Raw genomic sequence first — 13,565 nt, 5'->3', positions numbered from 1 at the left:
GAAGTCCTAAAGTAATAATAATCTAGCTAAACACCAACCGTATGCCGAAAATCTATCGGGCTAGTTTAAGGCTAATTACTAAATGATAATCAACGGATTTCACTGTATTCGTAAATTCTTTGTTGACTTTCGAATGGAATGGAAGAAGTCATCTTCCGTCTATCTAGTCTGATCCCAAGAGAACGAACTAAGAACCGGTTAAGGATCAGACTGAAAAGTGTTCTTAGTGCCTTCACAGAGAGAGCCATTCACATCTTTGGAGTGTTCATTCGGTGGAATCGAAGACAATAGTTTTTGACTAGATATACTGTATATTTCTACTTTTATTACTAATAAACAAATAAGTTTTCAAGTTTATAAGGTAGGTACGGTATTTTCTGTTAATACGAATTGATATTTAACTTTTATAACACTAGAACGGTTCAACGGTCCATAACAGATAAAACAAAAATAATTAATCCTTTTTAAATTTAAATTACTAAATAAAACTTATCATAACACATCTTAGATCGTTTTTTCTCTGTATTTAAACATATAAAATCTGATATTAATCAAATTAGATGGTTTTATAATCGGATTTAAATCACGTGGTGAGTAGTGAAATCCGCCATCTCGATTTTAAATGTGCCCTTTTTAAAATTATAATAAACTTTACAAATTATCAGATTTTTTAAAATGCTACGGTTTAATTAATCTGAAAGCTAATTTAATGTTTAAAAAATGAATAAAATCGTAATTTTGAAGCCAGTTAACGCGTTAATACAATTACAGTTGTCCCTCTATAGTCCGACGTTTTTTAATCCGACATGCTCAGTAGTCCGACGCACCTCCCGTCAAGGTACCCGTCCCCGTTACGTGTCTGCTTGCACAGAAGCATGTCGCGATGTGAATCTCCCCATCCAATTCTTACTCGATGACACACATTTCGTGTGTTTTATGTGAGCAGTTCTGTTCGAACAGTTGGAGTAGAGAATATTGTAAGTTACTGCTAGCAAAACAATGCGAAATATGTAATTATTTTCGGTAATCCGGACACTTTTGGTAATCTGACACACCTTTGGTCCCATACCTGTCGGATTATCAAGGGACAACTGTACTTGTTTCTGCCTGTCACCGGTGAGGGCGCTAGTCCCTATCTGGTCCCTAATCTGTGCTAATACCCTTTCTGTGAATGGTTGGGAATCTCGATTGTCCAGATTAACTCCGTTTCCTATTCTACGTATTCATGTACATAATAAAATATATATTTTTTTACAATTCTTCAAATGATATACATTCGATATAATATATCACAAAAATATACTTTTTCTATAAACTACCTTATATTATATACGTGTGCATAATGTACCGTACGTTGTATATACAATAAACACATACGATACGTGTACGACGCGTAGATCGAAATTAATTTTAAATATTTTAAGTGTACACCCATTCGCATTAATTCATCCAATCGATTTTATTTCCGACATTACATTAAATAAAAAAAAAAAAATTCCCAGAAAAGCATTCTACGAACTAAACTTTTCACCTCGTTCCGACAAAGTATGCATTCTACTTTAACCGGAAGAAGGGCATTATCAAGTACGGAAGAGAACGGATCCAATTTTGGCGCATGCGCTTTTACTCATTTGTTATGATGGCGGATGTCGAGATGGACGAGTAGAGATATTTTTTCTTAAAAGATATATAAATACAGGACAAACGAATCTTGTTTTTTTTTCCATCAAAAGATAATATTATAAATTTCATTTTTTTTCTTTTTTTATATACTTTTGACTGTGATTTACATTCAGGTAAATATAATTTCTTCTTTTTTACTCTCTTATAAGTTATAAATTAGTTAGGCCTAAGGTGTAATTTAGTCAATTACCTGAAATATGAATGTTTTATCGAGTATTTAATTGCGATTTTGATTATTTTCGATCCGTTATCGAATTAAATGCGCTGTTGAAAGGAAAAAAATAAAATAAAAAACGTATTAATTTCGTGCAGTTCCTTAATAAGGACGAAAAACGTATTTGTGGGTTAATGTTTATATATTTGCCCTCGATAAGGTAAAGTCAAAATTGGGGGAAAAAATAATGTAAATTGGGAATTTATAATAAGACCTTATGATAATACATCTTTATATACTTCTGTTTATAGTAAAAATCATTCAAGGTTACATGTAAGAAAATCAATGCAAACTTTATTAACATATTTTATAATAAATAGTGTATAATAGTAGAAGCTTTTGATTATTCTTCTTACATTTTAAAAATACTTCTTTGTTTATATAATTATAGCTGCATTCTATTTTGGATTAGATATGTTAATTGATTTAAGAAAAAAAAAAAGTAATAATTGTCTACGGAATGATAAGGTTGCATGGATTATTTGCAATAATAAGTTTAATTTTATGGTAAAGATAATGTTTTTTGTTTGTTTGACCTTGAATTGTTTGCTGATCTAAATAAGTAAATCCTGCCATTTTCATAAATTTTAGTTCAATTTCAGTAAATGATTTAATTTTTGTTTTTAAAGTTTAATGATTTCAATGCATTTTGGTAAATTAAGTCACTTTTCTTTATGAAAACACATGATAACAGTTTTATAATCAATCAATCAGTCTTTATTAGCAAATAAAGGAATATTTCCCTGTTGCGGGGGTAATACATACTTATGTTTGATAGGAATTCACAAAAGTATTGGAACGGTTTTTTAAAAGTATTTAACTTATACGATTACTTTATGGTAGATTCCGTATAAATCGTAACAGTTTTATAATTAGATCGTACGTTTACTGATCAATTGACACTTGACATCGATTAAAAGATTGAAACCAAATTTACGACTTTACCATCATTTAGATGGTAAAGTCGTAAATTTGGTTTCAATCTTTTAATGTAGTAATTTTGTTTGATATTGGAAAATAATTAATTCGATTTGTTCGAAATTATATTCTAGAAATGATTTTTTAAAAATGCTATAAGTATTATTTAATTTAGTATTATTTTAAGATGTTGTCACATAAATTGTTGTTTTCTCAATTATTTACTGTGTATTGATGTTATTTTTTACTGAATTAATATGTTAAATATATTTACGTTTAAATTTAAATTTCATTTCGAGTAGTTTTTGACTTTTTATGTACACAATATTTTATTGGTTTAACTGTTAAGGCTGCTAGAATTAGAACTTTGTATAACATTAATATTAAATGAGAATAAGTGAAAAAATACAGCAAAATTTTCTGGAATCAAAAATTATCAGTGTGTCTAACTTTATTTGGTAATTAACCTTGAAACCATAAAATCATATGATTGCTACATTGACTATCTGAGTCTGTTAGTTAGACACAAACCATTATAATAGTAATAATATATTTCATTTTATTAATATTCTTTTTATATTGGTACTTAATAACTGTGTGTTGACACTTGACAAAGTGTCAATACAGTTATATTATTCTGTCAAAGATCCAGTATTAATTAATCAGTACTAATCATTTACTGGAAACATTGAAGATAATGTAATTAGAATTTTAAATATTAAAATATCTCTAAATTGATGAATTTTTTTGCATTTGCACCCAAAATTTATATTCTTTAATTACGGAAATACATTTGTATTGTTACTTAGGATATTATGGTATGATTGCTGCAAATTAGAATTAGAACATAAACCACTTTTTATCAAGATAATGCAAATAGTTTTACATATAAAATTTTTTTATATAATCAACAAAAAATTTTAATATTAACTTTTTTGTAATGTTTTTTAGGAAATATATGCAAATAAATTTAAAATTATTCAGAGAACTGTTTTCCTTCTAATTTAATATTGTAAATTATGTTATACAAATGCATTTGAATTGAGACACTAACAAAGGAAGGTCATGTTTGATGCCTCTGGGATTTTTTAAGCTTTTATCATTAAATGAGTGTATTGAAAATGAAAGTGTATATCTTTAAAATAAAAATCAATAAGGATCCATTTTGAATAAAAATTTTAGCCTAATATTGAAATATGATTTAAAATAAATAAGCATATACTACCATAAAAATAATATCTTGGTACTAATGATTACTGTTTTGTATTTCTACATTTTGTGATTTTGATTCCATTCTCCTAATATTTTTTCCTCTTCTTTTTCTTTATAGTTACTTTTGTATAAATACTGTAGAATCATATGATAACTACAGTAAATGGTATATAGTGAACTAAGTCTGTAACTATAAACCAATCAAATGATAATGCCAGATTCATTGGGAAATAATGTAACTAGTTAAATATATAAAATAATTTGGACCTAAGGTAGGACATCTGGTATTCATTCTAATACAAGTAAATTGGATTAAAGGTAGGCTTTATCTTTAGTCCAAATTACTTTATATATTTAATTAGACAAGTTATTGCTTGAGGAATATGGCATTATGATTTGATTAATTTATAATGTTTGGCTTAGTTTACTATGTGTAAATATTTATGTTAGACAGATCTTTATACTTTCTAACAAGAGATGGACTAATAACTGTGAAAGCAAATTAAATAATAAAAAAATACCTAAAATAGAACAGATTTCTACTGTACTGTGCATTATATGCCTATACTAATGTGTATTTACTAATTTGTCATAGATGCTATCTAATCAAAATATAACTATATTGTTAAGATAATATTTTAAAAATGCTCCATGGAAGTAGTATTTGAAAAATTTGGTTTTTTTTTTTTTTTTTAACACGCAAAAGCTTAAAAGTTATATATCTTATATTTAAAGATAAAGCATTAATTTCATTGTCAGATGTAAAATGTAAAATTCAGTTTAAAAAGATAAATTTATTGTCTTACAAATTGTAGGAATTAAATCTTGTTAGATTTTAATATAATAGAATCTTTTTACTGTTTGCTATAGGATAACAACAACAATAAACAACTGATAACATTAATTAAGCAGCATAGTAAGTAAATAAGATTATAGTTAATAGAAATTCTCGTTTTATTTACTCTAATACTAAAGGACATATTAATACAATCAAAAATGTGTAACTTGATTAATTATAATTATTAATTAATAGTAATTCATCCATATATAATTGAAGTAACAAATTCCAACAATTTAAATTACTATACTGTGAACAAATAATAATTTATTTTATTTTAGCTATTATTAATTGTTTTATTAATATTTAAAGTACTGGCTAAGACATAATGATAACTGATGGTTGTTGTGCACTTAGCCATAGATTGAGACTAATAGAACCAAAAAAGAGCATAAAAATGTCTCTGAAGGTAATGATAACTATAACCAAAACTGTGATTACATTAAACAAAGTTTTATAAGTATATTTTATTTTTCTCTTTGCAGACACACTAAGGTGACATATATCAACACTTGGCAACTTATTGACTATTTATTCAGTTGGGACGCCTTTTACATTACGCGTTTCGGGCATTGGCCCCTCTTCAGCCAACTAGACATAAAAAATAAAACATGAGAAAATTTGTACAAAAATACGCGAGTAGATAAACTGTTTTTTTAAAAAAATTTTTTAAAAACATACCATAAAACACAAACCACTATTGTACAGATGTCGAACAGGATGGACAATTTCATATTTCATATACAACTTGGATAACAAACAAGGTCGACGATAATCATTGGAGAACAAACAGGGTCGTAGATAGCAGCTTGACTACTGGGCTTTTAAATATGNTTTTTAAAAAATTTTTTTAAAAAAACAGTTTATCTACTCGCGTATTTTTGTACAAATTTTCTTATGTTTTATTTTTTATGTCTAGTTGGCTGAAGAGGGGCCAATGCCCGAAACGCGTAATGTAAAAGGCGTCCCAACTGAATAAATAGTCAATAAGTTGCCAAGTGTTGATATATGTCACCTTAGTGTGTCTGCAAAGAAACAGCTTAATAACAACAACACGGTTTCATCAGAATCAAAGTATATTTTAATTTATATGATCTGGGATTTGCTAATTTGGTAACATTAAAAGACTGATAACAGTACCTGACAAGTAAGTATTGATAAATTGTATTGTACAATAGAATTTTAATTTTCTGAATGCTGATAATTAGAACCATCAGTTATCTAAACCAGGGCTGTGTTCATTCTTGCTAAGTCTAGTTATGCTGCAATGCTGAACTCATTTCTAACTACTGCTTGACTCCTCCCACCACTAGAATTCTAGCTAGTTCAGTCAGCTTCTATTATCTATGCAACTTATAAACTCTCTCTCTCACAAATTGGGGAAAAACGTAATATCAAATATCTATCAAATCATAGAAATTATCAAAAAACTAGTCTAGTTAAAATTGAAATGTATGGCCTCTTGTTACCCATTAAACAGTTGTTAAGTTAACCTGTGCTGTCTCTTCCTTCTATCTCGACTCTGATCGCTTCGTTACGCGACTGCTCGTGTGACCTAAATAACGCGGCTTCCGAGACGCGGTGGTGTCATCCTGACAGGGCACCAAAGAGGTGCCGATCCTATTAGTGACATCATTGTTTTTGTCTCATTGTACAATTTTCAACATGGCTGCTCGTGTTGGACTAAATGTATTTTATTATAAGAATCACAAAGTTATTCTCTCATTCTAAATCATTAACTCATTCTAAAATGACTTTGAAATGCAAAATTATCATATGTCGGCATAACAGATTCCAAATACAATTTAATGGAAGATAGCGGTCCATTTTGTTGATTACAATTAATAATTGTTTTATTAATTTCATCATGATCTGACATAACTTCCATTTGAATAATTTATTGGTTACTTTATCCTTTTCTGCCAGTTTGTTTGCGACCATAATTTTAACTTCATCTACCATTTTGCCTAGTTGTCTAACTAAGAATAATTGTTCAATGATGGTCAGAACATTCTTAGCTCCACCCACTAAGCCACTCAGAATTTTAACTTAGGTGTTCTACATTACTGAACAAAGAAAGTTCTAACATTGCCTAGGCCGTGGGAATTGTTAGATGGAATCCAGATGGTAGATGGACACACCTGTCCTCACACTGATAAACAAAGGGTGCCTAACAAAAGAGTCACTCCCCTGTGAAAAAAAGATAGTTAAACAAAGAAGGCTCACATCCAGAAGTTTCTAGAAGAAACTGAGGTACACAATACACTAAAAGTGAGGAATATAAAAGGACAGACTATGTTGGCCAGAGAGATTATGACTACAGATGAACAGTGATGCCAGATTGGGCTACAAGTAGCGGATTGGGCTACTTTTTAAGTGCCCTCGCTACAAAAATTTCAATTGGGCTACATGCTACTTTTTGGGCTAGTGATAATTATCTTCAGGCTACAAATCTTAAAAATACGCTACTTTTTTATTTTTATATATAAAATCGCAAAACACTTATTGTATTATACAAAAGTAATAAAGTTTTATTTTATTTCATTACACTTAACTATATAAATAAAGTTGCAACGTTTAACAAAGATTAAGATACTTTGCTTCCGTTTTCCATCAGTCGTTCGCTCCAGTAGACAATCCACAACTTCACAAGCATGGAGGCGACTTTGCTTGTGAAATTGTGGATTGTCTACTACCAGCATTATCCTGTTGGAATTGCCAATTTTCTCTCCCAATAAGTGATCCAAAAGTTATTAAATTTGTTACAACAGTTCTTGATACAATGGAAAAGGATGGCCTTAAAACTGAAAAGAAAAGCCGCAGTCGCTAAGTCTCTAAGTTCAAAAAATGAATCGCCTCACCTGCGAATGATTCGCTTTGATTTAGAGAAAATTGATGCAGATACACCGAATGTCCATATACAGGGTGTATCAGAATGACGTTTTAAAAATTTGGGGGATTGTAAAGGATGAAATTTTGAACGTTTTGGTGTAAGGAACCTATAATCGGAAATTTGAATTAAAGTGTCTACAGCGGTAGGAAGTGCTTGACCGCCCTTCACTTTGGTAGCTACCCTTCCATCCATTGACGTCATGTTATTGCTGCGGATGAAAGACTGTAAATACACAACTACAGTGGTCTAACTGAGCCTGTGTACAGGACGTTGTGTACTCAGTGCTTGTCGTTCTTCAGGTCACCCCTTGCATCCACTGGCGTTGTGATGTAAACACACAGCTAGTCAACGTGAGTCCCTTGTGTACGCAATACCTGTAGGAACAGTTCATAAGCTTACGGAGCGCATCTTTACAGCATTTAATACCATCAGAGGGGAGCGTGGCATCTTACGGAGAGTCGGACAAAATATGGTTTGTCGTTGCACATTATGTAACGAAGTTGGTGGTCGTCACACTGAACATTTACTCTAAAGTAGTGCAGCCACTGATTCGACGTACAGTTTGATTGTACTCTACTGTTTTGTCAATAAAACTTGTCATAAATATTGTATTCTGCTGTTTCATTCAGCATACCGACCTCATAGAACGTGCAAAGTGCAGTAGAAACTTTATACGTATCTCATTTCCGGCTGTAGGTTCCTTATATCAAAACGTTCAAAATTTCATCCTCTACAATCCCCAAATTTTTAAAACGTCATTCTGATACACCCTGTGTATGTATATACATATATTACAAACTTATTTCATTAGTAAAAGTGCATAGTTGCAAAATAATTCATTTTTATTGTTTGGGCTACAAACAGTTCAAATCCGCTACTTTTGGAGCAAACCACGCTACTTTTTAACCTTCAGATCTGGCAACACTGCAGATGAGACACTTGGAGGTCGTAGATAGAGTGGCCAGATATTTTTGGCAAATCTTAGAACACATGTCATTTGTCACTTTTTAGGGTATACAGTAGCAGCCTATGTGTATAAGTACTGTACTGTCAAATGGGACTTACTGTCTTGTGAGACTTAAACATTTTAATTTTGATTGAACTTGTTTGCTTCAATCAAATAGCTCTCCTACAATAAGGTTTATAGCTATTTACTTCTAGTCCTTTTTTAGTTGTATTTTTGTCTGCATTTTAAAATTTGTCTCCTTTTTTGGCATTCCTCAAAAAATTGGTTACTTCATAAAAAAATTACCTGGCAACTCTGAAGACATTGGACACGTCCTCTGCGGAAAAACTGGCAGCGACAATAGTAATCACAAGGAAATGAGAAAATGAGGACAAGTCTCCTTTCCTGGAACAAAACCGGGGATGCTTTTCTGCTGGGGATAGAGGGTCAAAAATGGGGACTGTCCCTGGAAATCAGGGACGGATGGTCACCCTGTCAGAGAGGAAGGAAGACATATTCTCAAGAATCTTCACAGAACTGTTGTATACTGCATTTGTGCACTGTTTGTAGACACTGTGGCAAGTTGTTTTTTTAGAGGTGCCTACATGATATTGTCATCTAAAAGGAAGTGTAATTGCTGATGACAGTCAAAACTATATCTCAACAACCATTTAGACAAGGAGAAAATAGTTTCTTTAGTCTTTGTTCATTCTTTAACTACTGGCTGAAAAAAGGACAAGGAGGATGTTTCTAAACTCTATGCTGTCACCACAGTTTGCAATGAAATGTTTCTAATCCTCTCTGTTAGCAATAGGAAGTGAGTAAGTCATGTGACGATTGAGTCCTGTAGCTTCATTGATCTCTAATAGTCCTTAGATCTGTTGCAGTCTGGTGACTACTGGAAGAAAATTTAAACTTTAAGATGGCAGCCACCCATCTCTGAGACCAAACGAATCCAAAGTTTTTCATTTTATATATGACAATCTTAAATTTGCTTTGGGTGTGGATAAAGAGTTTGCAGTTCTTAATGTACTTCAACTGTACACAGTCTAAAGTGGCTTTTAAAATAAACATCAGTATAGCATGGTATAACTTCTTTCATGAATCCTTCTATCTTAGCACATCTTTGTGTCTTTGCTTTTTTTCCTCCTTTATTACTTCTGGAATTAACATATGATTAAATAAATCAAACATTAATGTATAAAATGCAGTATTTAAGAACTGAAGCAGAAAATAATTCAAAAAGGCAGAAAATAATTGTTTCTGAAGTAAATATTGCTGAAATTTACTGTATAGTTTCTTCTTTTCTTATAGTATTCCCAGTCCCAGTTTTGGTAAATTTTAGTAATTGCCCTTATCAATGAGAGACTTCAAGTAGTTTGTAAATCTTCAACAACTGAAAAATGAATAAAACTAAATTATTGCTGAAGATGATTTGGAGATATTTGTTAACCATCTTAAAGAGCTAATCCATGATATCAGCATTAAATTTTCAGATCTGCAAAATATGAAAATTCCTGATTGGATTGTATCTCCTTTTGACTCCTATTTAAATCAAAATAGCATAAAAATCCAAGAATTTTTTGATGAATTTAGATATGTCTGTTGATTATGAAGTAAAAGCATACTTCAAAAATACGATTACCAAATTATTTTGTGGAATGAAATAAATAATACTAGATATTCTAAAATTTGTGCAACAGTACTACCTTTATTTTAGCTTTCCTCCACTTCATATATAGTTGAAGTTGAACTTAGTTGATAATGCACTTATAATTAAGCAGTGATAACTTATAATTAACAGTGAAACATGTTGATCTTGGAAGAAAGAGGAAACTTAGATTAAAGCTTATGAATCATGGCCCAATGTAAATGGTCTACTAAAAAACACCAAGCCTATGTATTACCTTTCACATTAAAAAGTATACAGTATTTTAGTTCAATATATAAATATTATGTTGCTTGATTAACTATAAATGTTTTTTAAAATACAGTTTATTATATCATGTTTTACATTACACACTATTGTAATTATTACTATTCAAAAATCTTTCATCAAATAGATTTAAAAAGTATTTAATATCAAAACTTTCAATGGGATGTCCAGATTTTTAAGAAATCATCAAAGTGGTCACATTGAGATAAGTTTATCAACCCCTGATCTATATTGTAGATATCATCTTTGCTATATCTTAATTTCCTTGAATTTACTGGCAGCCATGCTGTTGCAGGACAATGACTCTTCTTCAATGCGAAGTCCTCTTATGCCATGTCCTAATTTGAAGTTTCTAAGCCAACCATTGCTCTTTGAAATCAGTCCCAAAGTGACTGTTCATGTGTAACACATTTTCAAATTGAAAAAAGTGCAATATTGGTTCTGTATTGCTTCTTTGAAAAAAACTACAAATTAGGTGTACTTTAAGTGCACAAATTAAGTCAACTATCACATCATTTGCATATTTCATTGGTTTTTGTTTTTTTTACCAGATTCATCATCATTAAATCTGACAGCAAACTCTACAATGAGACTGGCTTTTAAGTCTAATTTTGCTCTTTTTCTACACTATAGAACTACTACTTTGAAGACATTTCTAAACTCCACAGTGTGAGCAACAGTGTTGAGGAGCAATGAGCAAAACATTGGTGTCATTTTGGAGGGAAAGAAACAACTTGTTGTTATCACGTGTTTCGATACTGCTGAATAATGACTGATGTAGTATGTGTTTATTTGTTATGCAAATTTTTTTTGTCTATAAATCATTTAATTGTAAGAAAAAATCTTACATCAAGTATGGAAAAAGGAATAGTTATCATCAAACAGTTGGCATTGGTAGCTGTGGCTGTCCATTGTCTTAGCTGATTTAATGGCATTAACGGTTCTCCTTTCTCTTTTTCTTTATCAAAATATTGTTGCTCATTATAAAATAACCTCCTGAGTATGACTTCTTAGCAAACTCCCTCATATTCTGATACCAGAATGTGAAGCTTTCATAACACTGTTTATAATGGCAGTGATATGTAAAACAAATGAGGAAGAAACTGGAAGTTGTCACAACTAAGCAATCAATAGCTGTTGCTGATTGGTTAATATCCAAGTTGATTCTTTTCATAGACAGACTATAGAAGTTTTCATAAAGTCATACATTATTTGCATAAAGACAACATAACCCAAGATTATCTTCATTTGAAGCTATAGATATTTCTTTTTATCCTTTTCACAGACCAATTCAGAAGTAACAGTCAATTAGCTTGAATATATAAAAAATCTTAAAACATCATATAAAGATTATTGAAAAGTTAACAAAGATATAGACTCAAAAAAATTATATATTTTTAAGTAAGTCTTCTATAGCTTCAAAAGACTATAGAAGTGTTAGCTATCCCTCAAATTATCAATGAATTACAAGACCAAATATGTTTGTATTAAACTTGTGACAAGATTAATCTGAATTTCGGGATATCTGAACAAGAAATTAGGCAGTTTTGGGGGTTGTTGCTTGTTAGTGTATACTATTCCTTGTCCACTACTGGTCAACTGCCAAGGATCTTTCAGTTTTGATTTTTGGCAAAATCATAATTTTGAGCCAAGAGAGGTTTTGCAGTATAAAAAGATACTCCCATATTGTTGACAACTAAAACTTCGGTCATTCGAAAGTCACCAAAGTCCTCTCCTTTTATGAAATTTTGAATACTCAATGTCAACAATTTGGCATCTTTCATCTAAATTTGAATATTGATGAAAAAATGGTACCTTACCACGGGCCAATGTTTATTAGAAACAAATGTATAAGGTTTTGGATTCAAAATTTGGATGCTATGTTGAGTTGATGGATATCCATAAATATGCAAATTTATTGTGGAAAAAGTGATGATAAAAATACTCCATTAGGAAGTTGATTAGTATGCAGTGTTTGTTATCCGATTTCTTTGTTAACCAATCATCCACTGTATTACACAATTAAGAATGGTATACAACAAATTTTAGTTATTTAGGCTACTTTTCATAACAGATTAAAGCAAATTATTTGGTATGATAAGCAATTGAGCATTGTTTGTGAAGACATTTTTAACATTTTTGGCATTGACAAGCAGTGTTTTTACTACACACTGTGCACCTTCCTTAGATTATGGGGCATAAGATATGGTTTATGCCATCAAAGTGAATGTCTCGAATAGTTGGGTTGGTTGGACCTACTAGATGAATGCAATCTAATCTTCCTACCTTCAACAGTGATATTGCAATTTTATAACAGAAATATATGAAATCTTTTCATCAGGATGGTAGAACCTAAATGCTGCAACGACAGTCATATTCAAGGCATTAACAAAGATTCCGCCATCACTTTTTTTTATATCAAACAGGGTGTTTGATATAAAAAAACCAACATATGATCTAATAGGTCTACACCTCCCATATCCTGATTATAACTTTTTATTAGATTAGGCAGTGTAACTTCTTTTTCATTCTTTGCATGCTCCTTTGTTTTTTTGTACAGGGTAGCTAGTAACTACTATATAGTAGTCTGTGTGAAATGGAATAATTCCATATTAACGGTAGCTAGTAACTACTATATAGTAGTTACTAGCTACCATTAATATGGAATTATTCACCTTACCATCTGAACAATAATCATATAAGATGTGGTTTATTGGATGCAGTGCACTCTGGAACATGCACTGTTCCAGAGTGCACTGCATTTTGCGAAAGATTTTTATGATCGGACAATGAATACATGTTTGGATAATGAACACTTCACTGAAAAACCACAAGAAGAAGCGACGTAAAATAACAAATACCGATTAGTCTTCCTTTATCTTCAGGCAACAATTCGAAACCTTTCAGATTGCGGGAGACGTCGAC

The 13,565-nt window shown here is 31.0% G+C and overlaps 1 protein-coding gene across 1 annotated transcript in view; it reads left to right on the top strand.

Moving 5' to 3' along the window:
* Positions 1 to 1,636: 1,636 nt before the first annotated feature.
* Positions 1,637 to 13,565, top strand: part of LOC111623010 (brain tumor protein-like) — a 106,833-nt gene continuing 94,904 nt past the window's right edge. The window contains exon 1 of the mRNA XM_023365491.1: positions 1,637 to 1,796. The gene's annotated coding sequence lies outside the window, so the exon portion shown is untranslated. The remainder of the gene's footprint in view (positions 1,797 to 13,565) is intronic.

This window comes from Centruroides sculpturatus, unplaced genomic scaffold, assembly GCF_000671375.1.
Source record: "Centruroides sculpturatus isolate CEXI.00-Female unplaced genomic scaffold, Cexi_2.0 scaffold343, whole genome shotgun sequence".
Classification (NCBI taxonomy): domain Eukaryota; kingdom Metazoa; phylum Arthropoda; class Arachnida; order Scorpiones; family Buthidae; genus Centruroides; species Centruroides sculpturatus.
Note: the sequence above shows the minus strand (reverse complement) of the source record. Positions and strands in the feature narration are given on the sequence as shown.